A 19,162-nucleotide genomic window follows, 5' to 3' on the forward strand; every position below is an offset into this window, starting at 1 on the left:
TTCTCAGATGCCAGACGTGGTGGATGATGTCTCGAGAGGATAAATGCACCCGCTGGTCCCGTGAATATGTTCTTTCTTATTAAAAAAACACGTAAGCCCTAACTGGTTTGCTCAGTGGTTAGAGCATCGGCCTGCGGACTGAAAGGTCCCGGGTTCGATTCTGGTCAAGGGCATGTACCTTGGTTGCAAGCACATCCCCAGTAGGGGGTGGGCAGGAGGCAGCTAATCAATGTTTCTCTCTCATTGATGTTTCTAACTCTCTATCCCTCTCCCTTTCTCTATGTAAAAAAATCAATAAAATATATTTAAAAAATACAAGCAAACATATTCTTTGTGGCAATGCAAAACGATGCAGCCACTTTGGAAAATAGTCTGGCAGTTCCTCAAAAAGTTAAACATAGAGTGGCCTTCTGACCCAGCGATCCCACTCCTGCAGAATTGAAAACAGCTGGTCACACAACAACTTGTACACAGTGCGTGATCAACAATCAATTTTAAAGCTCTTTATTAAAATAAAAGCATACATTGAAAGTTTCTGTAGGAGGTAAAGAGAACTGGAATAAAGAGCAAGTTTTGGTTTTTTGTGTTTTTGTTTTTGTTTTCAAAAAATAAACTACCTAAGGGTAATCAGATACTTTGTTAATAGACCTCTTATGGTCTCCCAAGGAAAACAAGCTTAAACTTTGCCTAGCCCTGAACTCTCTGGGGCTGCAGCTACTCCCACAGGGCTATTTCCTCTGATTTCCAGGCTAACAGAGCCCCAGACATGAAGGTCCCCAAACCCCTAGCTCCAACCTGATTAAAAGCTGTTAGTTGGATGATATCCTGTCTCCATCACCTGCCATCACCTCTCACTAACCAGATCTCTCCAGGTAATGCCTGGAAACGCTTTTATGCTTCTGTACCTGTCCTCGGCCGAGATGATTGAGGACACTGCGTGTGACCTACTTAGGGGAATTTTGTTCCCAGGGGTCAGAGAAGAGATTTGCTTTCCATTTGATTTTTCCCCAATTTTTTTTTCAGTCTTTTCTTCCCTAGATCATGAGGGGGGAAAAAAAAAGATAAAATGCAGAAGAACACAATGGAACAAACACTTCTCATTTTGTAACTAAAATTCTGTGATGATGTCCTTCCAATCAGGATGTTATTACCTGCTGACTGCCAACCACAATCGGCTCTCATTCTGTCTTTCTGACTCTCTCTCCCCACTTTCATTTTTCTGGGTTTTCTCTTCCTTTCTAATCAGTTAGCTCTTATCCTTCGGTGAGGTTCTTTGCCCAAGATTTGCCCATTTATTTACACTGACGTCTTACAGAGATCACTTTTGCCTCTGAACTCCCTACAGCAGACGGGTCCTGTTCCCCCTGAACCTTTCTAGCAGTTTTTCCCCCCATTTTTTAAACAAGACACTTCTAAAGACATTCACTCAGGATGCCCCAGGAGCAAATGGCCCCATTTGTTCCAGCCAGAGCCTTGGCAGCCTGCTCTCTCACTGGCCTGAGGGTCATGCTCCCGTGTCTTCATTTCTTACATGCCCGACTGGGGTGCAGTGTCCTGCGGGCTGCTCATTCTTCTAGGTACATATTCCATCTGCCCTGCCTTTTGAAGAATGATCGAAGTGGCACAAGGTCTCTGTTAATCAGTCAGTAATTATACAGCACACAGAGAAGGACTAGCCCTTCGCCAAAGACACGTCAGAACAAGTTTGGGGAACCTGGTCTCTCGACACGCCATGTTGCAGTTTTGTCATAATAAAACATGATTGTTTGTTCCTGACAAATGAGTCAGAGACCTCTGGTTGGTCTAAGATGAACAAAACCTTGCGTTTGGCACCCTGGGAGCACAGCTGGGCACTGTGTGAAGGCCTTACATCCATTGTCTCCTGTAAAATTTACAGCAACTCTGGGGGCAGATGGAGAGGCTTATGATCAGTCTAGTTTTACACAGATGGACACTGAAGTTCAGAGGTTGAGAAGCTTATAAGATCACACAGCCAGATAGCTACTGAGTACCCATGATGTGTTGGGCACTCTTTTAGGCATTGTTAATACAAGAGTGAACGAGATAGGCAAAGCGTCCACCTCCATAAGGCTTTCGGTCTTGGGGGAATGAGGGAAAGAAACAAATAGTATGTGTATACACTGACAATGTGATACAAGTCCTACTAAGTACTATATATATAAAAGCCTAAGCAACTGTTAGGATCAACTGACCAGAACAACCAGTCAACCAGTCGCTATGACACGCACTGACCACCAGGGGGTAGACGCTTAATGCAGGAGCTGCTCCCTGAAGGTCAGTGCTCTCCCACAGCCAACCTCCCATGGCCCCTCCCCCCTGCCAGCCAGCCCCCCAATAGGCCCCAACCTGGGAGCTGGCTAGCCAACCTCCCGGGGTATCTTCCCCCAACTGGTCAGCCCCCAAATAGGCCTCAATCGCCAGCCAGGCTGAGGGACTCCACCTGTGCACAAATTCTTGCACTGGGCCTCTAGTAACAGAAATGAAAGGAGGTGGTGTGCAGGAGAGAGACAGGGTAGGGAAGATCATGGAAAGCACAAGAACATTGAGAGGGAAGGGTTCCTTAAGACCACAGACAGAAGCTTGAGTGACTAGAAGGCATGCATGGATCTGTGGTAAAAGCATTGCAGGCAGCAAAACAGTGAATGCAAAGGGCCCCAGTGTAGAGATGTGCTTGGCCTGTTGGAGCAGGAAGAATGGCAGGCAGAGTGCTGGCGTGAAGCAGGTGACAGATGATGTCAGGTAGAAAGATAGCATGAACATTTTGTGCAGCCTTGTAGATCAGGATCAAGAGCTTAGAGACTTCACTAAGTGGGATACAAAGTCACTGAAGGGCTTTGGGAAGGGAGGTCATATCATCTGATTTACGTTATTTAAAGACCTCTGAATAAACAGAGAATGGATTGTAGAGACTTGAGAGGGGAGTCAGGGAGGCCACTCAGGAGGCTGTAGCAGTGGTCCAGGAGACAGGTGATGGGGGGGCTGGGATTGCACTCTCATCTTACCTATGAAAATCTAGACCATTCAGGGAAAAGCGTGATCTAGGGTTTTCGGAGAATTCTCCACCTTCCTGAGGAAGGAGACCTCCTTAGGCCTTGTCCCATCATACTGAATGTGTGCATGTGCCAAGTGTGTGCCACTTATTTTTCTTTAAACTTTTTATTAAAACCTAACATCCATACAGAAAAGTACACCTATCATAGGGGTAAGGCCTACCTGTTTCCACAAAGTGAACGCATCCCTGTAAGCAGCCCCCGGAACAGGAAAGAAAAGATTACCCACATCCCCAAAGCGTCCCTCATGTCCCCTTCTGGTCAGGCTCTGGCTTCCAAGTGTGTTTTGCCAGAATGACATTCTGTAAATCATTTTTGTTCAGTCTGGCTTAACCCATGACCCCTTTTTCTAAACTGAAAGTCACATGCCCTCTGCAATCAGAGATTCTCTTATACCACCAGCCAAGAAGATTCAAGCTTTGCATTCCGCGATGCCTATAACGAAAACAACAGGGTCCTCGCATTAAAGGTTATAGAATAATATTGACTATGCTTTTTTCAAATTTGACATATGGTGCAAATTCTGGAAAGACTACCAGTCGCCTTCGTCTGGAAGTCTAGTCTAGAAATCCAGTGTCACAGAACAACAACATGATTCCGGGGCTTTGTTCAGGGGGCAAGACACTGGCAGAGAACTAACATTTACTGAGTGTTTATCGTGTCCCGGGCCCTGGGCTAGGTGTTTCCATATGTTATTTAATCTTGAACACCCTTTAATGGTGGTAGCAATCTCTCCACTGTACGGATAAGCAATCCAAGGCTCAAAAAGGGAAAATAATTGGCCCACGTTCTCAGGGCTCCTCAGTGACCAGCACTGAGCTTAGAACCAGCACAGTCTGCTCCCGCCTCCCCTGCTCGTTTGCCTCAGTGACATCAGCCTCTCTCGTGCTTGTGTTCCTTTGATCTAGACTGAGTACGTTGAAAATGTTGGCTTCCACATTCGGCTGCTGCAATAGGCCGCATTTCTTCTAATGGTTTCCCTTCTCCGTTCTTTTTTAGCATAATGACTTTCAAATTAACAGTAAGGCTATTCATACATGAAATAGAGCACCCGGCTAGAACTGCTTCCTTCCAGCAAGCAGGGCTCTGTAAGCCTGGATGAGGTTTAATGCTTGCTGTAAGTCCAGGAAAGAAGTGAATGAGCACAATTTAAATCACCCGACCCAGAGTCTGGCCACGTGAAGGACACGGGAGCCACTATGCGTCACCATGTCATCGGTTACTGAGGAAAGAGCCAGTAATTAGCACGGCAATCGAGATTAACCATGTTAACATCTCTGGGGGAGCAATTCGTATTCCTGGCTTTCTGGAATCTCTTCCAAGCCCAAGCTGTCTCTGGGTTCTTTGGCTTTGCATCATGAAGGGAATTGATTTGATCAATTACATCGCTGCTGTCTCATTAAGTAAGCATGGCCACTCGCCCATCAGTTTCACAGAATTAAATCTGGGATCCTGACTGCAGACCAATCTTTGTAGCTGAACGTCCCTGTACCTTTCATCCTCCATCCATACCAAGGTCCCCAGAGTCAGTCACACAGGACGGTAGCCCAGGGCTGGAGGCAGGTTTTCCACGTGCAGAAAGCTGGGCCTCTGGGGTCCTCCTGCCTCACCACAGACTGTCTCTGAGGTTAAGAACCCCTGCTTTCCTCCGTCTGCCAGGTACCACACCTTCGCAAAGCACTTTCCCCCTCGCTCTTTCCTTTGAGTTTCCCTTTGTCTCAAGAAGGAAAGAAGGTACAGCTTTCATTTTTTACATGAAGGGAGGGACCTTCACAGATATGATTACTCAAAGCCACACAGTGTTTCTCAACTCAGATTAGTCATCCTTTTTTTAAAAAGTAACTTTTATTGGGTTGGTGTTGTCTTATTGCTACAAGTTATATGCACTCATTGTAGAAAATATAGAAGATACAGAAAATCAAAAAGAAAAAGCCATCCCTCAAACATAACCACTGAAATATTAAATGCTTATTTCTTCAGCCATTTTTCTCAGTGATGGTATCATGCATACTATGCTGTCTTTTGATAATTTATGAGCATTTTAACTAATCATATTAACTAATTTGATCTTTAATGGTTGAGATGTATGGATCATTAAGCCAATCACTGATGTTGGGTAGGTATTTGGGGTTGTTTCCAATTTTTAGTTATGATAAGTCATGTGACAACAAAACTTTTATATTTAATCATAATGAACATTTATTTAGTATGTATTGTGTCTCAGGCACTGTACTAAGTGCTTCACATGTATTATCTAGTTTATCCCTCCCCGAAATCCTATGGATAAATAATATTACCTCCATTTTACAGAGGGGGAAACTGAGACCTAGGGAACTTAAGTAACTTGCTCACAGTGACATAAATAATGACTTCAGAGCCAGTGCCCTTAGCCATTAAGACAAATTCTTAGAATTGTAATTTCAAGGTAAGGTCTCTGAGTCACATTTACTTCAGAAAGTGTCCCAGTTTATACTCCCACAATCAAGGTATGACTGCCAACCCGTTCACTTACATCATCACCAACACGGAGCACCGTTCATTTTTATTATTCATTAGAGAAAGGAAGCCCAGACTTCTCATAGCTTATTCCCACCCTTTAGAGCATGCATGCAACCCAGTTCCCGATCAAAACATTGATTTTCTTTCAATGAATGCTTCTTAACCTTTTTTTTTTGGTACCTGGGCCCCTTTGAGAATCTGATGGAAGCTATGAAGCAGCTACCCAGAAAATGCATATCAAATAACCCTTTATTTCTCAGGGCTTCACAGACACCATTAAGTACTCCTGTGCTTGCTAGAGGATTGGTACATCAACAACGTTGAACCTAAAACTAAAAGCAGGACTAATAAACCCTGTACATGGCTGGTTTGACCAGATTGTTCTTTCAAACAATCCCGGAGCGTAAGGAGGCGGCTCAGACGAGGCTGAAATAAAATGAGGGTGCACTATAATGGTGCGTTTGCCGTGTGGGGAGGAGGTACCTTAGGTCGTGCTGTCCTCTACCAACCTGGCAAGAGCAGATGGACGGGCCAGCACCGACCTGCCTCCATGTGTGCACTTGACCAGCCTCTAAAGAACAAGTCTGGGATCCTCCTGCCAAACGCACTTCTGCACACGCTGGTGTTTTCTATTATCTCCCCTTGCATCCTGCTCCTTTGTGGTTTGGAAAGCCTCGTCCCAGATCAGTCAAGCCTCCTCCAACCTACCCACACCCTCCTGTTACAGGCCCTGGATTAGGACAGCGGGGGAAGAAAGCCCCAGAGCCAGAGCCAGAGCCTTGCCTGTCCATCTGCTGTGGATGCTGCTACGCCTGGCAGGTTTTCCTGGGAGCCCTCCTTGGCATGAGCACATGCTTCTGGGAGTAACGGGACCGTTTTTCATAATGATCCACCGAGGCTCAGTGACACTTTCAGAATGAGGGTGGGACATCTATCCCAGCCTGCGAAGGAAGGAGATGCACAGAGCAGTTAGCACACGTGAGTGAATTGCCAGACCAAGGGGAGACACACAGGAAGAGGTGGCAGCTCCCTGGCTGGAACCTAAATTGCCCTGGCCTCCCCACCCATCCAGGGCCACCTTTACTAGGGTCTCGTTTTGCATACAGCTACCACATCCTTTTCGGAAGCACAGGGAGGAGTGGTGATGGGAAAGCGGCTGTCCTGTCCTTTTATTTCCTGGCTTAAATTTATCTTCTGCCCTCTGTTTTTCTCTATCCTATGAAAACTTACCCTTTGCCCTATCCTCTCACTCTTGTCCTTGGCATTGCCCGTCTGCAGATGATGGAAGAATTTCTGTTAAACGTTCCTTCTCCCATCCCCCCTCCCCCCACACTCTGCCTTCTCACGTGCCCAGGACTTATTTTCATGAGGCCAGGAGATGGCAGAAGAATGACTTTTCAATTCTAAATAATTACGGTTCCTCCCGAGTTGGATGGGAAGATGAATCATCTGAAAACTATATTCACACCCAAGCCCGGCTCTTCTTTTCCCCCGTACCCTGCTCTCCCCTGTGGAATTTGCTCCACTTTTTACAAGGTTCTTTTAAGCCTTGGTTTCTGGGTGGCCCCTCCTCACAGGTCAAAACAGCAGAAGATGGGCAGGGAGGAACTCCTGGGTTCTAATGAGACTCTACTACTTGATAGCTCTGAGCACATTGCTTCTCTTCTAAGCCTCAGTTTCAGTGTCTGTAAAATGGGGACAGTAATTGTATTGGCCACATAGAATTCATTGTTTTGGGTACTGAATGAGATCATGTTAGGAGTTAGGTACAGCACTTGCCACCTATAAGCTCTCAATAGGTGGTAACTGCTATTGTTAATGTTGTCGTCGTCATTGCTGTTAAATTCAGATCACTACATTTTCTTTGAAAACACCATTAAGATTGCTTTTTCCATTATTTTAGCTTATATTTTTTCCTATTTATTTTTATTGTTTACACTATTACAGATGTCCCCATTTCCTCTCCTTTAGCCCCCCTCCACCCAGCGCCTGCCCCCCTTCCCTGTGGCCATCACCACACTGTCGTCTGTGTCTACAGAAAGACTGGATCCATTTCTAACTATTGTGAGAGTCAGCGTGCATGCTCCCTTGTCATTAGGACACTGTAGGGAGTCAGGCCTCCTCTCCAAAGAACTAAATAAGCTCCTAGCTCTCTGAAATACACTCGCCCCATTGCACCCTCACCCACCAAGGGGACGGGGTGCTACTCCTGCCCGTCCACCTTCTGTCTTCTGAAATGTAGGAAGATAGAATCATTTTTGCAGGGAGGTTCTCTGAAAGTATCAAAGTCAAATAGCCCTCCCTTCCTCAGCTATCTCCCACGCACCTCGCTCCGTCCCTACGGGTAACCAGCTGGCCCTGATTTTCTTCTAGGCACTGCACACGGAATGTTCCAGGGAAATAGCAGGTCGTCAGTCTGTGGGAATCAGCATTGGGCTGGCAGAAACATCTATTGCTCTGGGTCAGGCCAGGAGTGGAATCCTGACTCCCGCACTAAGTAATCTTGAAGCAATTTCCTTAATTTTTTCATCCATAAAATGGACATTTTCTGAAAATCTAAATTTTCTTTGGGAAAATATCTTAGTTAAAGCTGAAGGGGGAAAGTGAAACCCATCTCCCCCATCACCACCCCATCCATCTCTCCTCCCCGCAGCCCTCAACAAGGCTGATGCCAACGCTACTGAAGGGAGAACAGAAATACTTACCTTAAATAAAAAAAATTTTTAAAAAACAACAGTAAAAATTTGGAACTCTGGAGCAAGCTGGGAGGCACGGATCTGAGAAGGGAAAGGATGAGGAGTGCTCATTGCCGCAGGTGCTAGAAGCAAGCGGGCTGTACAGGGACTGGAGCCGAGGAGGGACAGGAATGAAGTGAGTCCCCTGCCCCACTCTACAGACTCCACCGAGGGCTCGGGACTCCCCAGCGTTATGGGAAGGGACACTAAGGAGAATCTCACCTCGCTTTCAAGGGCAGGAAGGCCCCCAGCTGATGTGTGAGCTACACATGAATAAACAGCACAGGCAGTAATGTTGAACACTGTCCTGTGGCCGCAGCCGGCCCAGCCAGCTCTGTCCCACAACCCATCTCCGAGTGGTGAGACGCCTCGGAGCTGGGAGAAAGGCAGACATTTCAGGGTTGTTTTATGGCAGGCCATGGACCTGGGCTGAGAAGCAGGAGGAAGTCCCGCTTTGCAAAACCTGCAGAGCGGCACGTATGCAGCAGCACAGACTAATCATTTCCTTAAATGGTATTCAAGATACCAGCCACGCGCTCGGCTCTCGGGGTTCAGGCAGGCAGGAGAGGGCTCTGGGGAGAAGACAGGACACCCTAGAGCAGTGATGGCGAACCTATGAACTCATTTTTTTTGGTTGATTTTTCTTTGTTAAATGTCATTTAAGTATATAAAATAAATATCAAAAATATGTCTTTGTTTTACTATGGTTGCAAATATCAAAAAATTTCTATATGTGACATGGCACCAGAGTTAAGTTAGGGTTTTTCAAAATGCTGACACGCCGAGCTCAAAAGGTTCGCCATCACTGCCCTAAAGAGCCAGCTGGCATCTTTCACTCTGTGGCCCAGAAACTTTGACAGCTGCGAGTGACAAGGAGGGCATGACCCCCAAGTGTGGCCCCCTCGGGTAGGAGTATGTCCAGATGAGGCCGGATAAATGTAGGGCAACATTTTGATTACCACCAGCCAAAGGACAGAACAGAGGGATGAGTCAGGGGAGTCTGTGGACCACTGCTGGGAGAGGGGATCAAAGGCATGCGCGGAGCCTAATGGGCCCAGTGGCCCAATCCGGGCATCGTACCTTCTCACTCGCCAAGGCCAGTAATTGTCCCTGCTCCCTCGTGGAGCCTTTCATCCCAAGACACTGGGCCTCTCAGCCAGCCAGCAGGTTCATCTGCTGCCTCAGAAGGAAAGATCAAGTGATGTGTGATGTTTGCTCCAGATCTAGGCTCAAAGGTACTCTGGCCGCAGGTGCATTTGTATCTTCTTCCTAATTTCCGTTCCACCTCTATAATGGAATGAAAACAAAGCTTACCGTCTGAGAAGGAGGGGGCCCTAGTGGCTAACGCCCCCTTGTCTCATACCTGAGGAAATGAGCACCCGGGAAGGTGGTGATCAGGTCTAAAGATCAAGCAGCTACTATGTTCTTTGCTTCCCATGTTCTCAGCTTCTCTGAGGTAACTATGAACAGTTTGGTGATTTTTTTTTCCTATGAACATACTAACACACAACGTTTTTTATAAAAATCAGATGATACTGAAATTTGCCTCAGGCAGGAGTATGTCATTCTCTCCTGGAGTTTGCTTTTTCTACTTAATTCCATCATGGACATCATCCCATGTGGAATAGCTTACTGTTGTCATAGACGTATGGGTGGTGTTTCGTTGTGTGCGTGCCGCATGGTTTATTTCCCAGTCCCCTGTGTTGGGATTTAGGCTATTTCCCATTCGGGGGGAGCCTCACTGCAATTCCTTGTGTTTTTATCTTTGCTCCCTTTTCAGAGTGCTGCTGTAGGATAAACTCCTGGGTGTGAAGGCACTTAGATCAAAAGCCGTGCACGTTTTCATTTTATTAGACAAAACCAATTTTCTACCCAAAATGTATACCCTTACCCAGAATGGATGAAAATCTGTTTTCCCACACCTTTGCCAAATTCAGCACAGGAAATTTTGTTAGGTTTTATTTTATTTTCCCCATCTCTCCCTGATACTTTGACTTCCCTCACTCCCAGGAACACACGAAGTTCTTTCACACATAGAGCTCTTTGCATATTCTGATCCTCTGCCTAGAATACCCTCCCCTGCACCCTCTCTGCCTGGCCAGTTCCTTCTCAATTCCTTTGGCCTTTCCCTAGCCAAAGAGGACCACCCTTCCTCCACCCCACTTCACTTTGGTTATGATTTCTCCCCGTTAAGTTAATAAACCTTATGCTGCCTTCTAATTTCAATATCTGGGTATTCTCAATTTTAGTTTTTTAGCATCTCAAAGCAATTTTTTTAAGATCTCCCAAACTAATAGATTCGTAATATTTTGCCACTTTTTAATTGGCATTATTTATTCTCTGAAAGAATTTTATTGTGTTTTTATTCATGCATTGGCTGTTCATTGCACTTCTTTGCTCATCCATATTATTTGCTTTGTGTTGTATTAAGTTGTTTTTCTTCTTGATTTGAAACAGGGCTTTGTGTATTAGAAATATTATTCCTTTTATTGTTGTTTGAATTACAAATATTTCTCTCAGTTTGTCTTTTAGCTTTGCTTTTGAAGTTTGCAACTTACAGAAATGTCCAGGCAAACTCACCAATACTTCTCTTTACAGACCCTAACCTTCTGTCATGCTTAAAAGGGTCTTTCTTATTTCAAAATAATAAAAATATTCACTGAGACCTTCTAATATTTTAATAATTTTTATGCTCAAAACCTTGGATCCATCTGGGCTTATTTTGGTATAAGAAATAAAATAGAACTCCACTTTTATTTTTTTCTAAAAGACTAGCCCAACCATGTCAAGGGCTAACAAGGGCCAAATAAATGAGGCATGAGGCCGGCGGGCCACGAGTTTGACATGCTTGGGCTAGCCTGTTGGTCCAATAGTGTAGATAGAATAATCTCTTCTTTCCCACAAACATTGAAATGGCATATATGGTTTTCTTTATAAACTGTGTAATTTCATTGATCTAGCTGGCTCTTCTTGCACTTCCTGCTCTAGTATTTTTTTAGTTACTGTGATTTTATAATAGGTTTCAATATCTGTTAGGGTAGATCGACCCATCTTCTTAATACCACCTCCACCACTCCTCTTATTTATTTTAATTGACCTTGTTGGGTTGTTGTTTTGTTTTGTTTTGTTTTCATGATTATTCTTTCATATCCCATATTCTTCCATATACTTAACTTTGGATCATTTAGGTTCCCCCACTCCAAAAAAGTAATTATAATAAACCACCTCCTGTTGGAATTTTAATGGGGTTGTCTTCAATTTCCAAATTGGTTTGGGAAAAACTGAAGTCATTTTGGGTAGAGACTTCCTGTACTAAAGCAGGCCATGTCCCTCCTTTATGCATGTCTTCTTTTATGCCCCTTTATAAAGTGTTATAGCTTCCTTCACGGAGGCCCCACCAATGCTCAATTTTTAAAAGTGTTCTACAGGGAAATTGCTATTTTCAGCGAGGTCAAGGCATGGAACACTCTCCGTTTGGCATCAAAGATGGACCCTTAAGTGCTACACACACCACTTCACCCCATCTGCTCTCAACTCTGGGCCTCAGCCGGAGGTAGCTTCCCTCTGGAAGATGGAATGGGTCAATCCATCAGCAAGTACTTGATGGCATTGACCATATGCTCAGCCCTGTGCTAGAAATATAGGACACAGACCCCATCTTTAATTTTAATTTATATTTTTATTGATTTCAGAGAGGAAGGGAGAGGGGGAGAGAGAGATAGAAACATGAATGATGAGAGAGAATCATTGATCGGCTGTCTCCTGCACGCCCCACACTGGGGTCCGGCCTGCAACCCGGGCATGTGCCCTGACCAAGAATCGAACTGTGACCTCCTGGTTCATAGGTTGATGCTCAACCACTGAGTCACGCTAGCAAAGCCAGACCCCATCTTTAAGGAGAGTTAACTGTCTGCCTAAAAAGTCAAGCATCATATCCCTTAACAATAACCTTTCATGTTAACCCATCTGCTATGGACTCTGGTTTTTATGGGACATTAAGGAGAAGAGGCCTGGAGCAGTCAGGAAAGCTTTTACGAAGGAGATGGGGGGGGGGGGTTGGCTTGTGTCACACTTTAAATAAATAAGTGAGAGGAGGAAAAAGTAAAAGAGGTCACTCCACAACCATTTATTCAGCACCTACTATGCACACAACACATGAAGAGGAGGTCATGTGCTCAACAAATCTTTTCACACCTTCACTATAAGCCAAGCTCTGCATTTGGTGCTAGACAAACCAAGACAAGTAAGATCAACCCTAGCCTCAAGGAGCTTGTGAACAAGGGAAATAGAATCTTAAATAAGCAAGTCCAATAGCTCTTAGAATAGAAATCTGTGGAGAAAACAGCAAGAGACCCTTAATCTGGTGACCGTGCACCTCATGGGTGTACCATGAATGGGATTCAGCAGGTTTGTGAGACCCTGAAATTGTATGATGCTAAATTATTTGCATAATAAGTACTGTTAAGTAAAGAACCACTGGGGTACAGTGACTCAAAATTCTTGGCCTCTAGACATTTTGTTTGTTGTGGAAATTGCCCAGGTTTGGGACCAGGCATACTTGGGTTTGAATCCCAGCTCTACCATTTAATGCTGTGTGACACTGGATGAGTTCTGTACATTCTGAGACTCAGTTTCCACATCTGTAAACAGGGAATTGAGAATTACAAACCCATCCCTCCCTCCTGCCCACTGTGAGAGTAAAATTAGGTAAGGTGTGCGGGTCACCTGGATTTTGGCAGGTCTTTGAGGCCTGCACATCCCTTCCTCCTCCTCTCACGCTTCAGAGGAAACTGTGCATCCTGGGCTGTGGTTATGAGAAGGAGGCATTTGAGCCAGGCCTGGAAAGGGTAGAGAGGAGGAGGGGAAAGGAAAGGGCTTCGCACACCAGTGGACAGCGTGAATAAAGGGAAAGGGGCCAGAAAGTGAACTCATGTTGCGAAGAATCAGGCATTGCAGCCAAGTTGAGCAGGTCTTAAATTCCAGCCTAAGCAATTTGAACTTTATCCTATAAACTCTAGGAGCCGCTGGAGTGTTGGAGGCAAGGGAGTCGGTCCCGTGGTGAGGTGGCTCGCAGCCCAGCCTTTGCTCATCCATGAATCCCAAGATACCCAGGAAAACCATTTTGAAAGTAAAATTGAAATGTGGGCTAAGGCCATGCTTCTCACTTTGGGATCTTGTTAAAAGGCAGATTCTGAGTTACTGGATCACGGAGATTCAGCATTTCTAATAAACACCCAGGGGGTATCCATGCTGCTTCTGCAGGGGACCACACTTTGAGTAGCCAGGGGGGAATTTTTCAGTTTTTTTCCCCACTATTATTCATGTAACACAGGTTGGCTGCCTGCCTGTCCTGTGTCAGTCTCTGTACTAGGTCCTGGGAGAGAGCGACAAATCAGACACGAATTCTCTTTCCTAGAGGTTCACACTCTAATCAGGGGACGTGAGGCATCGCCCTAAGCAACTGTACTCCAAGGCAGAAGGAGATGAAGTGCTGTGACAATTCAGCAAAAAGAGAGATTGTTCTCAGTTGAGGGAGAAATTACCTGGTGCTTAAGGAAGTAAATAGAAGCTTCTTTTTTCTTCATAATAAACAATGAAGCCAGACTTCAGAGCTGGATTTTAGTCCTAGCTCTACCACTTACTAGACATGTGACTTTGTCTCTGAAACCTCAATGTCCTCCTGTGTGCAATGAGACACCATAAAGCAGGGCTGCTGGAAGGACTGTGTGAGCAAAGGTCGTAGACATAGTGCCTAATAACTGGTTCCCACTTCACTGTAAATGGTGCCTCCGGTGATTCTTATTGTTTTCAGCATTTCTTTAAAACTTCACTTGGATCTGTTGGCTACAAAAATACTGTATTTGTTGGATAATTTTATGATCTCATTCCAGGGTTAAGTGACAAGTGAAAACGGAAAAACCTTGAAGGAAATTTCCAAATCCTAAGAACCAACCCCTCTCCCCCCCTTATAAAGCTGGTGCTGAAAGAATCAGCAACTGTTTTTAAATTTTTTTCAGGTTTTTATTGAGCCCAACTGGGAGGCTTGACTTGGCTGTAGGTAAAGCCAGTGCTCCTAAGAAGAGAAATTTTGGCCCTGGCCAGTGTGGCTCAGTTGGTTGAGTGTCGTTGGTTGAGTGTTGTCGGTGTACCAAAAGGTCACCGATTCAATTCCCGATCAGGGCACATGCCCAGGTTACAGGTTCAGTCCCCTGTGTGGGATGTTTCTCTTTAACATCAATGTTTCTCTCTCTCTCTCTCTCTCTCTCTCTCTCTAAAAATCAATAATAACATATTTTTAAAGAGAGAGAAAGGCCCTGGCCGGTTTGTCTCAGTGGATAGAGCGTCAGCCTGTGAACTCAAGGGTCCCAGGTTCGATTCCGGTCAAGGGCATGTACCTTGGTTGCAGGCACATCCCCAGTAGGGAGTGTGCAGGAGGCAGCTGATCGATGTTTCTCTCTCATCGATGTTTCTAGCTGTCTGTCCCTCTCCCTTCCTCTCTGTGAGAAATCAATAAAATATATTTTTTTTAAAAAAGAGAGAGAGACTTGCAAAGGAATTCCGCTTTATTTATAAGCTGATCAGTTTCACCACCCACTGTCTCCATTGCAGCCATCGGCTTATCTGATGCTGACTATGAAGTAAGTCAAATCAAGTTTATAAGCCTAGAGTCCCAGAATGTCAGAGTCCAGAGGGATGTTACAAACCACCCAACCCTGTGCGGACCAGATGAATGATGCATTAGGTCCTCATGACGCACTACAGTCTCCAAGCCCTTCCATCGGTCATTCCTTCATCCAGTGTTTAATAAAGGCCTATGGATGTAGGGACACATAAAGAATTAAAAGGGCCTCCTTTCTGTCCTAACCGGTTCGGCTCAGTGGGTAGAGCGTTGGCCTGCGGACTGAAAGGGCATGTACCTTGGTTGTGGGCACATCCCCAGTAGGAGATGTGCAGGAGGCAGCTGATCGATGTTTCTAACTCTCTATTCCTCTCCCTTCCTCTCTGTAAAAAAATCAATAAAATATTTTTTTAAAAAGGGGTCCCCGTCTGCCCCCCACTAAGGGTTTCATAGGCACAGTAGGAACTAACAGAGGAGGCTGCTGAGCTTAACTTCAAACCCTCTCTTACCTGCACAGAGCCCTGGGCAGTGTGGTCCTCCACCTGTGCCTCTGTGTCATCTTCACTCTTTGCAGTAGGGATAATCCACTATGCTCATAGAGCTGTTATGGGAATTACATGAAATAAAACATAAAGTTGGCTAACACATGACAAGCACCCCAATAAACATGGTATCTTTAAAAAAAGTTTTGTTTTGGGTTGTTGTTGTTTTTTTTAATATTGCTATTAATTTTAGAGAGAGAGAAAAGGGAAAAAAAGAGAAACATCCATCAGCCGCCTTCTGCATGTCCCCCCTATTGGGGATCCAGCCCATAACCAGGTCATGTGCCATGACCAGGAATCAAACCAGCACCTTTTGGTGCACGAATGATGCCCAATCAACTGAGCCACACTGGCCAGGACTATTTTTTAAATAATATTCATTGGATTTTTACCAATTAAAAAAGTAATTCATGTTTATGGAGAAAATTTAGAAAAACACATAGGAGGAAAATTATCCCATAATTTCAGCACCCAAGGATAAAATTGTTGGTTTCCTTCCATGTATGTCCTTCCAGCCTTTATACATGTCAGCATACAAATTGTGCTTTCCCGTGAGCTGTATCGGTAGTGATTAAGAGGTTGCCCATGCTAACAAATTCTAACTCTATCACCCACTAACTCTGAGACCTTGAGCAGGTTCCCTTCCATTCTCCTCCCCACACCCCCGCTGCCTGCCCTCACACACACACCCCAGTGTAATAGTAATGGCCTCCAGCAGACACATGCAGGTTGGACACAGTCACCAACGAGTACTGTAGTAGACTACAGTGCAGAATGGCGACCCCGAGAGCAAGGCACTGTCATGCCAGGCTGCCTTGGGAACAGTGACTGTTGAAGGAGTAACTGGGGAATGATGGTTATCAAGCATTTAACCCAGTGGCTGGCACAGAGTAAGCTGGTTAAATCGTAGCTACTAGTCCACAGACACGCCCCATGGGAGAGTGGAGATTCACAGAGACCTGTGTTCCCTGTTCAGATTTGATGAATGGCACCTTAAGGATGACTTGCTGGGACCACGTTCAGCCAAGAAATGCTTCTCCCTGTGCCAATCCTGCTCAGCCTTAGCTTTTGATCCTTGAACTTCACAATCCCTCTAAATCGCCTTAAAGCAGGCAAGGCTCAAGTGCACCATCTGCTTTTGGCTTTATCCAGCCCCCTCATCCCATCCAGATGTCCCGCTTCCAACCCCTCCAAGCCTTTTCAGAAGTGTTGTCTCATTTCATCTGCTTTAAAAGCTTCAGTAAGAAGCTACGGGAGGCATCAGAATGGAGCCATGGCTGCCTCCGGCAAGTGGTTTCCCAGGACTGGGCCTACATTGCTACTCAGGTTCAGTACAGAGTTGAGTGGTGTGCAGAGTAACTTGAAATGACAGCTAGACATGGCACAAGAGTCTGTGAATCACATAGTCAGTCACTGAGCAAATATTTATTTAGCCCCCTACTGTGTGCCAGGGACTGGGTTCTCCAGTGACAACAGTATTCCAGGTTCACTTCTCTTTCAATCCTTCAGGCTCCTCAAAGAGGAATTCCCCTCAATTTAGGTCAGCAAGTCTTCAACACCCTTCAACCCTAGCTAATCTCCCTTTCTGAAAAAGAGCAGACCTTGGACCCACCATTGTGTGGAGTGATCTTATTTTTCTCTACCATGACATTCTATTTATAGCAAACAGTACAGGTTTTTAAATAGTGATAAAGTCTTCCTTAAATATTTTTTTAATTTAGATACCAAAAGTGAGTTGACTCAGCCCTGGCCAGTTTCGCTCAGTGGTTAGACTGTCAGCCCACAGACTGAAGGGTTGCAGGTTCAGTCCCTGGCCCCAGTCTGGGCACGCGCGAGAGCCAACCAATGTGTGTGTGTGTGTGTATGTGTGTGTGTGTGTGTGTGTGTGTGTGTGTGTGTCCTTCTCTCTTACCTACCCTCTAGATAGATAGATAGATAGATAGATAGATAGATATGATAGAAATTTCTCTATCCTTCTCCCTCCCCCTTTCCCTTCCACTCTCTCTAAAAATCAATGGAAAAAAATACCCTTGGGTGAGGATTAAGTTTTTAAAAAAGTGAGCTGACTTTAAAAAAAGGCAGTAAAGCCCTAACCAGTTTGGCTCAGTGGATAGAGCATCAGCCTGAGGATTGAAGGGTCCCAGGTTCAATACCAGTCAAGGGCATGTACCTTGGTTGCGGGCACATCCCCAATAGGGAGTGTGCAGGAGACAGCTGATCAATGTTTCTCTCTCATCAATGTTTCTAACTCTCTATCCCTCTCCCTTCCTCTCTGTAAAAAATCAATAAAATATATTTTTTCAAAAACACACAAAACAAAACAGGTGGTCCAGGGGTAGAGTGCCTATGCTTGGAAACCAAACCAAGTGAGGCCTAACCATTTGAGAGTTGTTGACTCCTTCAAGCCCATGGTGACGGCGGTGGATTCTCCCCCAGAAAAATGGGTGAAAGTCACATACAGTTTCAGCTGGTTCAAGAACCACCTGGGTGGGACCCATCCTTGGGTCTATCTTGAAAAGAACATGCCTGGCTGGTGTGGGGCAGTGGTTGAATGTTGACCTATGAACCAGAAGGTCACAGTTCCATTTTTGGTTAGGGCACATGCCCGGGTTGCGGACTCTATCCACAGTAGGGGACGTGCAGGAAGCAGCTGACCCAAGATTCTCATCATTGATGTTTCTGTCTCTCCCTCTCCCTTCCTCTGTGAAATCAATTTTAAAAAAATTTAAATAAAGAGCAGTGTAGTAAGAGTCCCAATACGTGGTCAGCGCATATCTCAACCTCTTCGCCTCCTTCCTCATCTTTGTAGCAGTAATACTGGCAGAGACGGCAGTGTTGGCAGTAGCAATAGTAGTTGTGTTTGAAGCAGTTAAAACAGCTGCACTTGAGTGCTCTCCACATGCTAGGCACTTCCCTAGCCTAATAAGCTCATCTCATCCATGCACAGAAGACCTATCACCCTCCCTATTTTCCAGGAAACAGAGCCACACCAGCTCATGTAGCTTCTCCAAGGCCACACAGCTGCCTACCTGTGACCTCTGAACTGAACCTTAACCACTAACCCCAATGCTCCAATAAGTGTTTGTGGAACCAAATGAGCAACTTAAACAGGTTCTGATGGTCATTCTGCCATTTACCAGCTGAATGCCCTTGAGCAAGTCACCTGTCCTCACGGAGCTCCATGAAGGAAGGTTCCCCAGCCCTGGCAAGCCGTGATTCTAAGACACAGGGCAGGGAGCACCGGACCATGTCCTAAGCAAGAGAAGTGGAGCCAGGCTCAGGGACACGCACAGTGAGTTTGTGGCGCTGTCACAGAGCCCAGCACAGCTCTGACTTCCAGCAGAGAGCAGGCTTCCAGGAACCCTCAGTTCCTGGTGATATTTACTCCCCTCTCCTGGCAGCACTGTGGGCTCCCCAAGGTCTGTTTGGATGCCCAGGTGAAAAGATCCCTGCCACCCATCCTCTTTGATGCCAAAGAGGCTCTGCACCTTCCTTAATTAACTAGGCTTAACAGGGTGGGCCAGAGTGGCAAACAGGGCCCCTATTCCCAGTAACTACTATGCTGCTAGGGGGAGAGGGAGGAGGGAAGGGGCAGAATATGCAAGGAATCCCAGGCACCAGCTGGTTCAGTCCCAGACCTACACTGCCCCTGTGTGGTGAGTCTAGAGAAACTGACACACGCCTGCAGGGGCAGGG

The 19,162-nt window shown here is 45.6% G+C and overlaps 1 protein-coding gene across 1 annotated transcript in view; it reads left to right on the plus strand.

The window, feature by feature from the left end:
* Nucleotides 1-19,162, plus strand: part of ADRA1B (adrenoceptor alpha 1B) — a gene marked incomplete at its 3' end in the record, with an annotated part of 105,381 nt that overhangs the window by 79,011 nt on the left and 7,208 nt on the right. The window lies entirely within an intron of this gene.

The sequence above is a fragment of the Myotis davidii genome, unplaced genomic scaffold (assembly GCF_000327345.1).
Source record: "Myotis davidii unplaced genomic scaffold, ASM32734v1 scaffold18, whole genome shotgun sequence".
Lineage (NCBI taxonomy): Eukaryota > Metazoa > Chordata > Mammalia > Chiroptera > Vespertilionidae > Myotis > Myotis davidii.